This window comes from Bombyx mori, chromosome 27 (genome assembly GCF_030269925.1).
Source record: "Bombyx mori chromosome 27, ASM3026992v2".
NCBI lineage: Eukaryota > Metazoa > Arthropoda > Insecta > Lepidoptera > Bombycidae > Bombyx > Bombyx mori.
In genome coordinates this window covers 9,087,635-9,106,017 of record NC_085133.1, presented here as the reverse complement: position 1 = coordinate 9,106,017, position 18,383 = coordinate 9,087,635, and the positions used below count along the sequence as shown (strand labels likewise).

The 18,383-nt window shown below is 37.6% G+C and overlaps 1 protein-coding gene across 2 annotated transcripts in view; it reads right to left on the bottom strand.

The window, feature by feature from the left end:
- LOC101735553 (ATP-binding cassette sub-family D member 1) overlaps positions 1-18,383 on the bottom strand; it is a 71,215-nt gene that overhangs the window by 49,426 nt on the left and 3,406 nt on the right. The window contains exon 4 of one of the 2 annotated variants that reach the window (XM_062676635.1): positions 17,867-18,090. The exons of the other annotated variant lie outside the window; for it this stretch is intronic. The gene's annotated coding sequence lies outside the window, so the exon portion shown is untranslated. The remainder of the gene's footprint in view (positions 1-17,866; positions 18,091-18,383) is intronic. 2 annotated transcript variants of the gene reach the window in all.

Sequence of the window (18,383 nt, the reverse complement as noted above, 5' to 3'; positions counted from 1 at the left end):
ATCGGAATATAAATAGACTTCCGCCTATTGTACAAATACATATATCTGCTTGTTCACTGTTTTTCTAGTATTAATTGTGTTTTGGTCTGCAATAAAGTATATTATCTCTCTCCCTCTCTCTTTTTCTCCCTCTCTCTCTCTTTCTCTCCCTCTCTCTCTCTCTCTTGCTCTCCCTCTCTCTCTCTTTCTCTCCCTGTCTCTCTTCCACTGCTTCATAGGGGCTTAAAATAATTCAGGCATTTTTGTAAAAAAAAAATTTAAACGAACTCTTCCCGCGCCGCTTCCCTAGTCTATGCATAATATTATGTGTTAACGTGGGAACATCAATGAAGCATCGTCGTTTGACGTCAATATACTAACATATAATCATGTAATACGTGATGCCTAATCAATACGGGCCACTGATAGAATACATATAGCTATATTAAGGACGTTTAGAACTACGTGTTTTATTTTATGAATGACACAGGGATGGACTTATCTCATCCTCAGATAAAGGCAATTGAGGAAAATAGTTTTAAGGAATGTTTGTTCGGAAACAAATTGAGAATGAAATAATTAAGAATTTGTGCAGAGATAGTGTTATAATGTTCAAAATTATAAAAACTTTGGGTTTTAAATGTCGTCTTAATAATATATTAGTCTGTGCATGTACCTATACCTTTTTCAGAAAACAGTTATAGTCAGGTAAGAAGGTTTCGTGTTCATATCACTTCAGGATCAGTTTGGAGGTAACGAAAAGTAAAGAACTTCGCACCGAGCGGGTAAAATTGTTTAAAAAAATGTTTTTTTTTTTTAGGAAGGAAGGATAACTGGTACCTGGTACTGGTAACCTGGAGGCCTTTCCAGTTTTACCAGGACAGGTGGACGGGCACGCACGGGCACAACCAAGAAGGCAATCCAAATGTTATTGTTCGGAACTTGCATCCTCCGTGCGCGATGCTGAGGATCGTGACCTTTACGGAATACATACTATGCGCAAACTTATCTTAAAAATGGCATTGGGAGATTCAAATATATATACCATCCACAAACACTATCAGTTTTTCGTATAGCTACAACGACTAAAATGAATTCCGGAGTTTCAATTAACATTATGAAAATACCTTCATAAATCATCACTTTAAGTAATGAAGTGGCGTCAGCGATACTCTAGGAAGTACTGAAGAACGGTAAAATCTAATACTGTTACGAAGTACGAAGGAAGAAAAATGTATAGAGTAACAACAATCACAAATCATTACGAATCTATACTTTAATATTATAAAACTGAAGAGTTTGTTTGTTTGAACGCGCTAATCTCAGGAACTACTGATCCGATTTTTTATAGCCCATTTATTGACGAAGGCTATATATAACATCACGGTAAGACCAATACAAGTGGAGCACCAATAAAGAATATTTCAAAATATTTTCACTTCCTACGTAAATGAAGTGGGAGGTAAAATTTAGCGTTATGCCAAAGTAGCTATTCCACGCGGACGGAGTCGCAGTCAAATGCTAGTCTATTCATAAAAATTCACGAAAAACAAATCACTCAAAAGCTTGGACCCGCTTCGCAGCTCAATACGCACCAAGGTTAAATCACTGTACTGACGTTATTCAATAAGTAATGGTGTACCGCGTGCTGTAAATCACACATCTGTCTAATTCGAATTCGCGTTCGACTGTGATCGACGACAACGCGATTCGTGAGGGTAATGCTAATCGGTCGATAGACCAACAAGAAGGACATGAAAATTTAAAGGAAATTTTGCACACAATGTGATTCTTAAATTTTGGACGGAAAAAAACCTCAAAAGCTACCGTTTAGGTGTCTACAAAGAGAAAACACACACAAAGAGATATTTAATTTGGTCATTTGGCTTAAAACCAAAAACTACACGGAGCTGTATGCGTTGCTCAAATTATTTTAGCAAATTTGTCTTATACTTATTTTAATTTAGATCGAAAAAATGTGTAAATATCAAACTGAGAAAAACTGCACCTTTTTTTTCTTTCTTAGATGGGTGGACGAGCTCACAGCCCACCTGGTCTTAAGTGGTTACTGGAGCCCATGGACATCTACAACGTAAATGCGCCACCCATCTTGAGATACAAGTTCTAAGGCATCAGTATAGTTAAAACGGTTGTCCCACCCTTCAAACCGAAACGCATTACTGCTTCACGGCAGAAATGGGCAGAGCGGTGGTACAAACCCGCGCGGACTCACAAGAGGTCCTACCACCAGTAATTACGCAAATTATAATTTTGCGTGTTTGATTTTCATTACACGATGTTATTCCTTCACCGTGGAAGTCAATCGTGAATAAATAGAAAAATTGATACCCGCCTGAGATTCGAACACCGGTGCATCGCTCAGCACGAATGCACCAGACGTCTTATCCATTAGGCCGCGACGACTCCGACGACGACGACCTATTATTGTGTTGACCTAATTAAATAACCAGTTAATTTATTAACTGTATCTTTGAAACGCAAACCTGTTAACCTCCTTTTACATTTCTTTCGGCACGAACGAAGCCTATTACGTAAACAAAAGTCGTTGGTTACGAAGGAATACTTTCAGCAAACAATTAAAAAAACAATTGAATGAAAACAAAAGTCTTACAGCATACGATTCGAAGCGCTTTAAAAGTTTTAGTGATGAGAAAACGAGTGTCGGCCATCTTCGTAAATGAGTACCATATTCTCAATTAGTTTTTTTTTTTTTTCCCTACTTAATCTGGCAGCCTTGAGAGGCTATTCCAGCGGAACTTTAACTAGTAGGTGAGCTCACGGGGCTCAAACCTGACGACGATGCTAACACGAACCCTAACAAGAGTCGTGCTTCACAGAATCTACCACCGGATCGGAAACGCGACCCACTGAGAAGATCCGGCGAGAAACTCAGTGGGCTGTGTCTGAGTGTTAATTTACTCGTCGAGCCCTTCGTCGCAAGCGACGGGTTCGACGAGAACGGTGACCGGTGCTTGAAGTACCTAGAAGCACCGTTAGTGGATCGGGAGGATCCGAGATGACGTGTTTTGGGCGACGTCGACTGCTTTCCATTCTGTCCGCAGGATCGGGAATGTAGTTACCGGCGGCCACGATGAGAGGGTTCTCGTGTCGTGCCGCTTTATCGAAGTGGCTCAATTAGTATCTAGTATTATCTGATACGGTTATAAAGATATACCTTTTGAATATTACAGGGGGCGCAGACGAATTTAGGGTTAGAAATCGGAGGATCAATGCCGTCGGATATGCAGATAGGTACGTAAATACCTTGATATTAGAAACTATATATTAGCATATTAAGAGTTCCTGTTCTACTCAAAACAACGAGTATTCGTCACGCTATTTATTTAATTGTATAGCATCCATGGTAGGCTTTGTATCGACATAAAGACAGTTAACAAAGTTCTCAGACCTAACGTTTTAGTCTCAGTTTTTTTATTTTTTTATTGCTTAGTTGGGTGGACGAGCTCACAGCCCACCTGGTGTTAAGTGGTTACTGGAGCCCATAGACATCTACAACGTAAATGCGACACCCACCTTGAGACATAAGTTCTAAGGTCTCAATGTAGTTACAACGGCTGCCCCGCCCTTCAAACCGAAACGCATTAGTGCTTCACGGCAGAAATAGGCAGGGCGGTGGTACCTACCCGCGCGGACTCACAAGTCGTCCTACCACCAGTATAACGGTAAGACTACTCTTGCAACTGGAATTAATCAAGGCTTCACGAGTCTTAGGCTGGACGTTGGCACCTATCCATAAGGGCTCATAGCTCTCCACCCACACCACCCACTACCCGTCACCAGATCATAAATAGCGAAATTGTTTCAGTTTTCATTTTTTTTTTCGACCTAAGCTGATAGCCTTGAGGGGCTATGTCAGTGTAACCTAACAAGTAGGTGAGCTCACGGGTCTCAAGCCTGACGACGTTGCTAACACTAACCCTAGCTAGAGCAGTGCTTCGCAGAATCTATCACCGGATCGGAAACGCGACCCACTGAGAAGATCCGGCGAGAAACACAGTGGGCTGTGTCTTTGAGCCTTTTTCATAGTTCAATTTATTCGTGAACACTTTATTCTATACTTTTTTTTTAACAGTACCCGCATTTTAATTTGAACCTAGACATAGTCGCCTATCAATGATATAGGTACAAATGCTTCAAGCGTCTTTGGCAGGTATGTAACGTGTAGAAAATAAGTCAGCACTATGTACCGAAATGTAATTTCTTTTAAAAAATATATATTTACGGTAGTCTCTTTATCCTTGCCAAACAACATGATAAAATTCAATGTAATCTATAAAATCACCGTTTTCATGTAGGATAATAAATAAATAACTGGTTGGTATTACGTGTTAATACATTTATCTTATCTACATATTGATAATAATTAAATTTGCGGATGCGAACTCACAGAAGAATGTTACATTTGACCCTGTGCGTTCAAAATAATGGATAAAAATTAGCGTCGAATTTTTTCGTCATATCAATGCCATAGCATTGTTAATGTTAGATTATAAAAACTATTACAGCATAATTGTGAACAGAATTTTGATAACCATTAAATTCTTAAAACAAAATACAATACGACCTGCGATATTCATCAAACAATGTAAAGTGCTTGTCTCATGATATCCTAATGTTATTGTAGCCTTCCTTGTCTATCCATATTATCATTTAACAAATATAGTTCACAAACTAAACAAAAAGCATTAGTAGCAAGTCGATCTAAAAAGTTTTTTTTTTATTCTGGTAACCTCAGTCAGGATATTTAAACACAATAGACTTTTTGGCGGGAACGCGAGAAGTGAAGTTGTGTGATTTGTTTTATTTTGTCTATTTAGTGTTTCTTCAAGTTTAAGTGTGTAATAACGTTGGTTTATTAACTGTTTAATATCTGTGAAAGTGCACAAATGGAAAATGAAACAAAGCCACTGGACGTAACTAACTCGGGAACCTCCAAAAAGTCCACTAAAAAAATCTCAGTAAATGACCACCATTTTACTGAGATTATATTTCATCCCATATCATCTCATTTCATTTAATTTCATCCCAGTTGATTAATGTCTCAAATTAATCATCTTCATTTCATTTCATTTCACTCCATATTATATTTTTTTATAAAAATAAGAATATAAATTAAAATAAGACTTGACTTATAGGTCTTAGTTACCAGGTCATAAAACCCCTTAAAAAAAAATTAAACACATTAATTAAATACTCGTACTGTTGCCGTGTTTTGGTACTTGTGCAAATTTTCAGTCAGTTAATCCGATGTCTTCATACTGGAAAAATTGCATTTCAAATTCCATTACATTGAGAGATAGACAGGTTATACTAATAAATAGCGTGTTTAATAATGCAGCTAAATAAATACGTTGTTTAAAATTTCAAACGCATTATAAAATGAAATGTATTCTGCGAGACACAGATAATGCTTTGCTGTGATTCTTGCAGGCGAGAATGTTAAATAGACATATCTTTATTTTTTTTAAAAACCCGCGCGTTACGTATATATTACTCTGTGCTTAGTCAAAGTGTTTTAACTACTCGATCGCGTAAAAATTAACTCATTTGTATGGAATTTGGAACAGCGCCCCTAGCGGCAAACGAAGGAAAACTGTTCCAACTACATATAAATAGAGTTATTATTATTGTTATTAGTTATTAACCGTTTATAGTTCGATTTCTAGCTGAAGCTGTACAAAATTTGAACTCAATCACCTGAACTACTATTACTACTGGACTAAAAATAAATGCTTAAGCCTTGTTCGGACTAGGCGAGTATTTTAGTCGAGTACCGAGTAATTTAGTGGCTAAACTACTAGCTACTAGCCCAAAAAAATAGAACAAAATGGATTGACTTGACTAAATTATTTACCAACCTACTCAACAAAATTTTTGGTGCTCAGACACATACGTGTCTAGTGTATTATTTAATACAAGTCTACTGTGCTATATAGCTACTAAATTACTCGGTACTCGACTAAAATACTCGCCTAGTCCGAACAAGGCTTTAGGGCGACTTGGTAAATATCGACTTCATTGATCTTCATTAACTTTATAACCGAGGACAGAGAAGATGAAGTATAAACAATTGATTAAAGTAAGATTGGTGTTAATCTTCACCATCTTGGATTGACCAACCTAATATCATATTCTTATGTGGGTAAAAAAGGCCCTACTCTATTACCTAACAATGATCAAACGAGAGCTGTGTATGGCATTGGCTTGAACGTTGACAGTGCTTGAACTTGAACACCTTACTGGTGGTAGGACCTCTTGTGAGTCCGCGCGGGTGGGTACCACCACCCTGCCTATTTCTGCCGTGAAGAAGTAATGTGTTTCGGTATGAAGGGTGGGGCAGCCGTTGTAACTATACTGAGATCTTAGAACTTATATCTCAAGGTGGGTGTCGTATTTACGTCGTAGATGTCTATGGGCTCCGTCCGGTGCATTTGTATATAACGATGCAACGGTGTTCGAATCCCGCAGGCGGGTACCAATTTTTCTAATGAAATACGTATTTAACAATTGTTCACGATTGACTTCCACGGTGAAGGAATAACATCGTCTAATAAAAATGAAACCCGCAAAATTATAATTTGCGTAATTACTGGTGGTAGGACCTCTTATGAGTCCGCACGGGTAGGTACCACCGCCCCGCCTATTTCTGCCGTGAAGCAGTAATGCGTTTCGGTTTGAAGGGTGGGGCAGCCGTTGTAACTATACTGAGACCTTAGAACTTATATCTCAAGATGGGTGGCGCATTTACGTACCTACATACTAAGTTTACATTTTTACAAATTTTATTAAAAGTATGAGTTGAGAGAACAATATGAACGTATTCTTTGAGATATCAGGTCATTTACAATTGAAACGGCGATTTAGTTCTTCAAACGAGACCGCATGACTGGTTCTTAATAGAGATGGGCACTATGCTGGTACCCAGTCTTGCAGACCTAAATACCTACTGTACGGCTCACCGCCAAATAATTATAAATTAGCAAATTGAGAGTTTTGGCGTATTTTACAAACCATTTTTTTTCCTGGCACCAGTAGTTTTCCCAATAACTATTTACATTATTATTACTTTTAAACGGGTATTTTTTAATAAATTAATAATTTTATCTAAGTACAACTGGTTACTGGTTATTACTGATGGTAGGACCTCTTGTGTCCGCGCGGGTGGGTACCACCGCCCTGCCTATTTCTGCCGTGAAGCAGTAATGCGTTACGTTGTGGATGTCTATGGGCTCCAGTAACCACTTAACACCAGGTGGGCTGTGAGCTCGTCCACCCATCTAAGTAATAAAAAAAAAAAAAAAACAACCAACCTCCAATTAAATAATACAATAATACACAATCACGAAGCAGTCTTCGCATAAAAGACCCTACACAGTTACAAGTTTAATTATTCTATAGCTATAAAAAACATACCTTTGAAACGTTATAAAAACATATGTACATTTATATTTTATCTATTCATCAAAAATGCCCAATTAAGGTCGTGTTTTATTATTTATCGCTTCATTAAATAGAAGTCGGATTTAAAGGCAACGATGTAACTATAGAAATATTAATAAATATTCACTTACAAGAATCTGTCGTAATAAACAATGTGATGTAATAAACCATAGTAAGTTAAAAAGAGGTTGATAGTAATAGGTATTTTTACTGGTGGTAGGACCTCTTGTGAGTCCGCACGGGTAAGTACAAAAACTCCGCCTATTTCTGCCGTGAAGCAGTAATGTGTTTCGGTATGAAGGGTGGGGCAGCCGTTGTAACTATACTTGAGACCTTAGAACTTATATCTCAAGGTGGGTGGCGTATTTACGTCGTAGATATTTATGGGCTCCAGTAACCACTTAACACCAGGTGGGCTGTGAGCTCGTCCGCACATCTGAGCAATAAAACAAAAAAAAGATAAAAGCAGAGGGTAGGTGTCATCTCGCTCTGCTTTTCGGTGTTACTTTCACAGAATAGTTACTTTGGTTCGTTAAGCCATCGTTTTAAGCAGGTTCTTGAAGCTAAACGATTGACCTAGATGACCCGAAGGTCGTGACGACAATGACTGCCAGTCTAAAGCTTTGGAATTTACTTTCGTAAGCTAACTCGGTTGGTCCCTCTACCTTTTTTGACGTGACAACGTCTTATAATTCGATGGAGCCGGCTGCACGTACGAAAAAACATGACTCATGCGGCGTTACCTCGCTCTGAGGCGTTCCATTTAAGACTTGAAGTGCAAGCGAGAGCGCGCAACGAGCGACAAAGAGGCACAATCGGCCTCCGCGTTCGGCAGCGTTCGACATCTGTCTCTCTCCTACTTGAGTGAGCGATGCATCCGCGTGGACAGCTGCTATACAATAATACATTTTTACATGTTTTCGTCAAGTATGAAGTTCAGTGAAAAGTGAATGTGGTGTCAATTGTCCATACAAAATATCTATGAAACAAATAAAATTAAAATTTTCTTTTGAAAAATCAAACCATTCCATCAGTATTTTCTTATAACGTTGTCAAGTTCAACTATCGTCAGTAAACCGATTTTACAGACAATTTACGATTTTTTTTAGTCCTGTCACAGGTCCGATAAATAAACAGTGGGACAGTAACAGTAAGTAAACAGTTGTTTAGTGGGTCTGACTCCGACATACCAACCCCACAGCCCAAACTCATGAAGTCATTAACTGGCGATTCAAACTACCAACCCAACGAAATTAAAACTACAACAAACATAAAACATTCAACACCCAAAAATCATTGCAAACGCTTTAGATTTGCCAGATCCAGAAGAGATTTATCGTCGCCAAAACATCTTAATATCTTGTATGTGACAAGGAAACTACCATTTGTCCGATGCAAGGTTAAATAAAAACTATTTAATTATGAAGACTAGTGAGGCAAAAATCTGAAATTCTTTTTATTTTAGTTGTCGGATTTTATAAAAAGTACAAATCGTGTAATTTGGTTAAAAATCGTGTTTTTCTTTTTACATTTATCATCAAATTCGCAACTCTCTCAACTCGGGAATAAACGTTGCTACACATGCAAATGAAGATAAGACTGATGGCGTGACATTCGTCTGATAGAAATTAATCAGGAAGGTCATGGACCAATACCGAAAGCATTATTGAGGGAGCTAACTAAAGGAGTTAGAGCTATATACTAGCTGGCCCGGCAAACGTTGTTTTGCCATATACATTATTTCTAAGAAAGATAAATAAGCTAGACACCGACTGCAGCGCCATCTGCCGGATTGATTTGTAAATCTAAATCATTCTCGAATCCACTTGAAGGTACACAGAAAATTTCATTAAAATCGGTCCAGCCGTTTAGGAGTTCAATGACAAACACACGCACAGAAGAAATATATAGATTTATAAATATGTTAAATATCTATCTATAAAGATATATAGATTTGGCTAATATACGGAAACGTACCGCTAAAGCTACAGGGATCAGTTTTTTTTGACCACTCATAATTAGTAAAAAATTACTTAACATATAAAAATGGGTGAAATCCATGACTTGTATTAATGAATTTGTTTGCTAACCGTACGTGCTCTCACGCCTACATTGACGCCTATACAGACTGGTCACTCACACAACTACGGGCGTCGCCCTATCGAAAAACTCTATTATCCCAATACGTAACCTGATTCACTCCAAAGCCAAGATGAATCGGGTCAACCTAATATTTTTAAGTTTTTGTGTATATTTTGTAGTGAACTATGTATAATAATAATAATAATTAAGCCTCCGGAACCATTTTAATCTCAATTTTATTCGTTTTACCCTAAGAAAAACGATTGAAAATTTGTGTTGGAATTGGAAAGGGTCCCGATTCCCACCCATCTACGGTACTTTGACATTTAGATATTTGAATGTGGCAAGGCATTGGTATCATTTTCTTGAAATCTAAATGACTACAATTTTTTTTTTTATTGCTTAGATGGGTGGACGAGCTCACAGCCCACCTGGTGCTAAGTGGTTATCGGAGCCCAGACATTTACAACGTAAATACCGCCACCCACCGTGAGATATGAGTTCTAAAGTCTCAGTATAGTCACAACGGCTGCCCCACCCTTCAAACCGAAACGCATTACTGCTTCACGGCAGAAATAGGCAGGGTGGTGGTACCTACCCGTGCGGACTCCCAAGAGGTCCTACCACCAGTAATTACGCAAATTATAATTTTGCCAGTAATTACGCAATTTATAATTTCAGTATAGTCACAACGGCTGCCCCACCCTTCAAACCGAAACGCATTACTGCTTCACGGCAGAAACAGACGGAAAAGGTCGCAACGTGTCCTCAACGTCTTTCTAAACTTCATTTACAATACAAAAGATATGTAGACATAATATGTGAAACATTGCTACAAGCGCAGATATTCACAGTTGTTAGTTGCACAAGAAACGCTACGTCCTTTTGTGGCGTACAGAAGTTATGAAACAACGAAGAACACGTTTTCGAAATGGGTTTAACGAATTATCATAATTCAAAAAACATTAATCAAATCAAATCAAATCAAATCAAATCAAAAAATTATTCAACATAAATGAAAGTACATACTTGTTGAACGTCAAAAGAACTACCGCCAATTCACAAGAACTATAGCCTCCGTCCTGAGAAGAATTTGCAAGAAACTCAGCGGACATGTATTTTTTTTTTTAAATATTAGATAATTTTTTTAATATTAGATTTTTTTTAAATATTCATTTTTACAATGAATAATATAACATAACACACACTACCAGTATTTGACACACACACACACACACACGCATTTATACTGATTTGTTTATTGTTTAATTTTTGTGGGCAAATTGAGGATAGAGTAGTATTGTTTGACTTTAATATTATTTGTCTATAGTGTAGTCTTGGCGACATCTGTGATTATAGAAGTAGGTAAGAAATAGTCTTTGACAATAGAACCATAATAATGTTCAAATTTATAGTTCGTATTTCGACTACCGGGGGATCACTAGTTATTATTATTATCTCAAATCTGAAAGTTTGTATGCTCAATCACCCGAAAACTCCAGCACGGATTTTCAATTTTGAAAAAAACTACAGTTTATAATCCAGTTTACTACATCATTTTCATTGTGGTAATTAAAATGACCCGGAAAACGGCGGGTAAACCTGGCATTTCACGTATCAACTCTGTTTTTTTTTTAAGTTCCTCTGTTATCTTTCTCCCCTTCCAGAGGCAAGTACATTTTAGGTGATATAAATTTCACGGACAGGCATACTCACGAGTATTGCCTAGTTATTGACATAGTCATGGCTGGGTCACGGCCACATCAAAAGAGACGGTAGCTAATTTCATATTCAAACTGCTTCGGGCCAGTTGTAGAAAAATTTATGCATATCTATGGCAACTCAAGTAACCTTAAAAATTAAAAGTATAATAAGTCATAGTGTAGGATACCTAGTCATAAATCATAGCGATTTTGTTATTTGTGGCAGAGCTTTTTATCGGCTAGTACATGAAAGGGATATGTTTTAGTATAAGTTAATTTTATAGTTTTCTTACCTCTATTGTTATCATTTTATGTTTAGTTAAATAAGTTAAACTGTAACAGCAATAAAGGCTTATTTATTTATTTATTTACATGAAATCTGGTAAAACCTGATTTAAACCTCATGTCCTAAGCTGGGTGGTGGCATTCACATTGTGATATATCTATGTGCTCTAGTAACTGTATTGCTGGCGAGTTTCCCCGAAATTATCCCACCAATGATGAGGCTTAGTGTTTAGTGATACCGCCGCCAACTTGCAATTCGAGATCAGCTAAACGGTTTGTTTAATTACGACTATTTTGTTTTCCGAGCCGGATCTCATACGAGTTTCACGACTGAACAACGCATTTTTTTTTTTATTATTGCCCTTGTAGGCAGACGAGCATACGGCCCACCTGATGGTGAGTGGTTACCGTCGCACATGGACTTCAGCAATGCCAGGGGCAGAGCCAAGCCGCTGCGTATCGTTTAATATTCTCCACAAGCCTCGTTTAGAGAAGGACATGTCATAGCGCTCGGGAAACACCGTGGAGGGGAGCTCATTCCATAGCCGGATGGTACGTGGCAAAAAAGACCTCTGGAAACGCTCTGTGGATGACCGCAGTGGCTCCAGGTAGTATGGATGAACTCTACTCCGATGGCGGGCGGTGCGATAGTAAAAACCAGATGCCGGTATCATCTCGAACAATTCCTCAGAGCACTCCCCATAGATCATACGGTACAAAATACAGAGGGAGGAAATTAGCTCAAGACTTTAGAACTCACACATACACTATGCAAAAAGACTGAATTGAAAAGTGTAATTTCAAAACAAATGGTCTTCAATGAACAAATATGTAAGTGAAATCAACTGGCCGTATTGAGTAATGTTCCTCCTGCACGAGGCCATCGCCTTCGTTGCAATCTCATTGCGATCGGTTCCAGAGTTTCGTTTCCTAGTGCTACTCTACTTTTTGTATTAATCGACGTCGCAAAAAATAGTGAAAAACAAAAATAATAAAAGAAAAAATATTGTTTAGTTTTTTTTTCCGAGCAAATAGAATAGCACGCTAATGTAGGTTCATGTAATTGCCATACTATTGTTACGCCGGTAAGAGTAACACCATCTATCGCCGAATAGTCGAACGAATATCAAAGGATCTAGTAGCATCTAGAACGCTCGAAAAGTACAACGCCATCTATTGTCAGATAGAGGAAACACATAATACTCGAGTTGTGTGGAATACTCTCGAAAATTTTAGGAATTTCGTCTCGACCATAAAAGCGTTGCAGAGATGGCACACATTCGGTCAGTAATCGGAACTACTCGAAGCGAAACAGCGAACGGATCACCTGAAGCGAATTAAGAATTTTAAAGTGTTCTGTGTGTGTTCTAAGTGATAAATACAGCTTTAACTTGTACTTTTGTGGAACATTTATTTATCCTGAACTCCAGCGCGTAACACTATTAAGGGATTCGATCCGATCCGACAAATTGCTAACAGACTAATTATAACGCCATAATATCACCAGCGCATTATTCCAATTACATTAATATAATAATATCACGATTACTTACGCCTTGTAATATTATATATGTGCGCTCATGTGTCTTTATCTATTCAGTTCTCTATGCTTTTATCATAGGTCTTGAACTCTGCTCGTACCAATAACAAGTTTGATTATAAAATAAATAAAAACAAATAGAAAAATACTGCGCCACCACGACCTACATGATATTGATGTAATAATAATAGTAATAATAATAATAGTTTTTGAAAGAAAAAAATATTTTATTGTAAAAAAAAGCGTGGGCTGCTTTTAAGGATAATAATATGTATTATCAAAATAACCCTTCTCCTCATATATGTTCATAAAATATTTATTACTATTGATACCATGCACCCTACGCTTTTTTTACGATCAAAAATATTTTTTTCTTTCAGTGTTTTTAATTCTAATTTATTAAAATTTATTATCAATTTTTTAGTTGGATTTTCTATAAAATCGTATTTTATTAATTTTTTAAGCTATTACTTATTTTTCATTTTTTAGTTGAATTTAAGTTTCTTATTTTCTTTTCAAATTTTCAAAAAATTCATCTGAATCACTCGGTAAATTATCCTAGAAATAGGTGATCGGCGCGCCTGGTAGTTTCCCATTCTTCGTCTTGACGCAGACACTCCGGGTCTCAGGAAAACAAAAAACCGCTAATCCTGATTATCCAATATGGTGATAACGGATCAAACTGTTTAAAATATTAAATTGTCATCGGTCGTTAATAAGTATGCCAAATTTCGATTTAATCCGACGTTTTGAAGGGGGTCAAAATCTTGTTCAAGATTCCGTTACATACTAACGTACGCATGAAGCTAATAAAAGCGTATTAAAAAGAAAACTTACTTGGCCCTCCATCGCGAACAAAATGGCGACAGAAAATCGATGACCACAAAAACTGTAAGTAGTCGTAACAAACTAATAATAAACCTGAGGGTATCAAACCCAAGAAAAGTTCCTGTCATTTGGGAAATACGGACAATGCGAATAAGAATGCCTCCAACTATTTGTTTGTGTAAATTGAAAAGTTATCACGTGACTGATTGAAAACACATTAATGACATAATCGGGTTAATAGCTGTATAATTTACCCTGAGATTGGGATTACACGCGCCAAACGATAAGACGACGTAGCATCAGCTTGTTTGAATGAGATTCCCACGATTCGAATGTCTGACTTATGCGTATTACTGAAATTCTTAATCTAATTAAAACCGAAACCAGCAAGCTTATTACGGAGCACTTATAGAGCTCTCATGACAAGATTAGTTTAATATGTTTCTAGTTAAGGTTCACGTTGATGGTTTTAAATTTTATATGATTTACTTGGCCAAAGATACAGTAAAAAGCTACCTACCTGAAGAATTGTGTGAAATACAAGTGACTTTTTTTCTTTTTTTTATTGCTTAGGTGGGTGGACGACCTCACGGCCCACCTGATGTTAAGTGGTTACCGGAGCCTACAGACATCTACAACGCAAATGCCGCCACCCACCTTGAGATATGAGTTCCAAGGTCTCAGTACAGTTACAACGGCTGCCCCACACTTCAAACCGAAACGCATTATTGCTTCACGACAGAAATAGGCAGGGTGGTGGCACCTACCCGTGCGGACTAACAAGACGTCCTAAAACAAGTAATATTTTATTTTCAAATGAACACTATTTAGCATTAAGAAACGATACTAATTTTACACAAAAACCAGACTTGTTTTGTCTGAAAACTAAGCTTAATTTATTAATTAGCCATTCAAAAGAGATTACACCTGTTTCTCACGTCCTTGTTGTAAGCACGTGGGTATGTGAATTTAACAGGTTAATTAATTCCTTTTTTTTCTACAATGAACTTGCTAATGATATCGGCCGTTAGCGCTTGAAGCAATTCTAAATTATCAACAGACACGTGATTTTTTTATTGCATTTGACGAGAATACTACGTATCTGAAGAAATTAAACTCACTGTGGATGAACGCACTGGTTCCCAATAGCATGGATGAATTCTGCTGCAGTAGCGGGCAGTGCAATAATAAAAATGAGATGAAGAAATCATCTCGATCAACTCTTCAGATCACTCTTCATGAAACTTTGTTTCCCCAACGATACAAATCAAAGGGAGAACCGAAGTTCCTTCGCAGACACAGAAGGAATGGGAATTGACAATCTGAACCGCTCTTGTCTTTTTTTTATTTCCCTTTTAGGCAGACTAGCATACGGCCCACCTGATGGTGAGTGGTTACCGTCACCCATGGACTTCAGCAATGCCAGGGGTAGAGCCAAGCCGCTGCCTACCGTTGACCGTCTCATCATTATCATCATCATCAACAGCCCACAGTCGTTCACTGCTGGACATAGGCCTCTCCCAATCCACACCACTGAGCCCGGTCTGCGGCTCTCTTCATCCACTTCTTGCCGCCCACCGTGCGAAGGTCATCGCACCACCTAGTCAGGGGGCGTCCCACGTTACGTCTTCCGCTGCGCGGTCTCCACTCGAGAGCCCGTCTGCTCCAGCGATCGTCAGTCCTACGGCATAAATGGCCAGCCCACTGCCACTTCAGCTTGACGTTGACTTTCACTTTCAGTTGACCGTCTGTATGGAGTCAATTGGAAGTAGCTGGTATTTGTGAACTCCGGCCGAAATATGGAAACGTTACTCCACGCGAGGTTGGCCTTGTCAAACATATTTATGTATTACTGAAATTCTTAATCTAATTAAAACCGAAACCAGCAAGCTTATTACGGAGCACTTATAGAGCTCTCATGACAAGATTAGTTTAATATTATTTTTTGTGTCCGTGTGTGAAATACTGCTTCACTTTTACAACAACAACCATCTAACATTTTACAAGCCAGCTTGGGATTCCCTTTCAAATGACTCCAATACTGAGCACCGCTTGAAATATCGTTCCCAATAATTCTATGAATTCTGTTTGGGATTTTTCTCAGCAAACGAGTAAAACAATCTTCAAAATATTAAGGATAATCCAGATTGATTTAAAATCGCTATGAATTCAATATAAAGATGATCAGTAAGACTTAAGTTCCTAAAAAGTAAATAAGATGTTATTTTCACAACTGCATTGAAGCAACAAATAATTCTACCATCACCGTCTAAGCATACGAGTTATCTGTTTGTCCAGTCTCAATTCAGACAGCATACAATTCTGTACATAAATTTTAACACACAAAACTTACTGAATTTTTGGGTTTTGGATTTACGACTTAGATTAAAAATAACAAAAAAAACTATTCACTTTGGTAAGAACGGAAACAATCAAGTGTCCGCCATGGTTCAGCTGACGTTAGGCAAGCAACAGGCGGAGCCAACAACCGGTCCGGAGAATTTAGGCCACTGTCACCAATCATGTTGAAAACGAATCATTAGGTACATAAGACACTGTGCAACCATTTTGGCCCTTTGCGGTCCTAAGACTAGAGATTAAACTATATGTCCAATACGTTTGGGCTCTGGACCTCAAAGGGTTGAATTAAAAATACTTTTGCGAATTAAACCCACTCACCCATATCCCCATTAAGCTCTATAGATAAAATTAAAAAAAAAGGTGTTCTTTACCAAATTGCGCAAATTGAGGAATTTCATGATAGCCAAGAAGAATTATCGAATAAGACCAAGTAATAACGTCGCATATAAGTCAAGTGAATGATCAAGAAAAGAAGGCGACACGCATTGTCCGATTGGCGAAACTGACATCTGTTTAATACATACCAAGAAGAGTTGCTTAATTTAAACCAAACTTTAAGTGGGCTTTAATGAATAATGTGCTGTCTATATTAATGGCAAATATTTAGGACGAAAATAAGCCTGTTTTCATTAGACCAAATATAGACTTAATTTCGCTAAAATTAAATACAGAGTCAATTAATTCCCATGCTTGGCCAATTGAATGTTTGAAATGAATGCTTTGGCAATATACTCGATATTTACTTGACATTCCAGCATTTAGCGCTACCAAGTAATGAAGACATTGCATTAGAAAATGTGTGAACAGATGACATGCAAAGTTGACTGACGTAAGAATCGATTCGCTAGAGTAGGTACTAAAAATCTGTTTGTTTGAAGTATATGAATATTCAAATTCGCTTTGCAAGATTTTCTTTCCTCATGTACCTACTGTAGGTACTACTGTAATTCTAAATACATATAAATCGTTTTTTTCCGTTCTTAGTTTAAGAAACATATATTAAGACCAGATAGACTATAGATATATAAACTATAGATAGACACATATAAATACATAGACTGTTATTAATTTTTTAATAGATCTTAAAATTTGTATAATATTGAATTAAACTTATGGCAAACAAGTGAAAGATTCAAATTAGGATTATTCTAGCCACATTACTTATTGTAAATTTCTAAAATACATACAGTATTATTAAAATTAAAAATTTTAATAAGCTTCATAATGCCATACAAAATATGCAAATCCCAAGTTCCTCTCAAAAGTATACGAGCGTTTAAAAAAAAAACCTTGCAACATCGCGTCATTAACTCCAATTTAAAAGGGCACTCAATGAAAACTTAGGCTATATTTGGAAACATGGTTCAAACTTCAAACTCTTCATATTTACGGGTTTCGAAATTGAGGTTATAAACGTGCCCGGTGCGCTGGCCGTGTAGATCTTGTCTGCAATGGCGACCGGCGACCGCGATGCGGTGAAGGGGGATTTCTTACATTCACGGCCATTTACAACGATCGACTCTAAAAACTGAGGTCTCGTGAAGAAAACGCAGTTACACAAATCATTTAGCCTTATTTAATCGTTGTAGAAGACAAATCTTAGTACCTTTAGCTTCAGTTTTCTTTTTGCTGCTGTACATATGAACTGGGATCCTTCTGTTATCCAAGTTGAGACATCACAACGCGAATACAGATTACTTTCTTTATTGCCTTTGTATCCGTTTTATAAGTGGAGACTGCGACTGATAAACACAACAATAGCGAATAGATCCCATAGAACTGTGAACTTAGTAAGTAAAAGTTCTAATTTCTATTGTCCCAATTCGCCACCTACAGAAAAATACTCTTTTATAATCTTTTATATAATTGGTGGTAAGGCCTCTTGAGTCAGCACGGGCAGGTACCACCACCGCGCCTATTTCTGCCGTTAATGCGTTTCGGTTTGAAGGGTGGGGCAGCCGTTGTAACTATACTAAGACCATAGAACTTATAGGTGAGTAGCGGTATTTACGTTGTAGATGTCTATGGGCTCCAGTAACCACTTAACACCAGGTGGGCTGTGAGCCCGTCCACCCACCTATGCAATAAAAAAATTAAATAAATCTTATTTGAAGAAGGAAATG